This window comes from Cucurbita moschata, unplaced genomic scaffold (genome assembly GCF_002738365.1).
Source record: "Cucurbita moschata cultivar Rifu unplaced genomic scaffold, Cmos_1.0 Cmo_Scf00071, whole genome shotgun sequence".
Classification (NCBI taxonomy): Eukaryota; Viridiplantae; Streptophyta; class Magnoliopsida; order Cucurbitales; family Cucurbitaceae; genus Cucurbita; species Cucurbita moschata.
Genome location: NW_019268587.1, coordinates 548,441 through 548,662, shown reverse-complemented (window position 1 = coordinate 548,662; position 222 = coordinate 548,441).

Genomic DNA, 222 nt, shown 5'->3' with positions numbered 1-222 from the left:
TTGAAGTTCCATTGGTAATCATCTCCATGATTAAGCAAACGATGATACCCCAAGTCATCGTCTTTAGACTGACAATGCACAAGCAGCCCAAGTTTGCTTAGCCCGTTAACCACATGAATGTAATATCTAGAAGGTCCTGGTGGTGGTAACGTGACCCTTGAAACATGAGCCCCAACTAAGCCACCATGAATGGAAAGAAAACGACAATATTCTTTATCATTT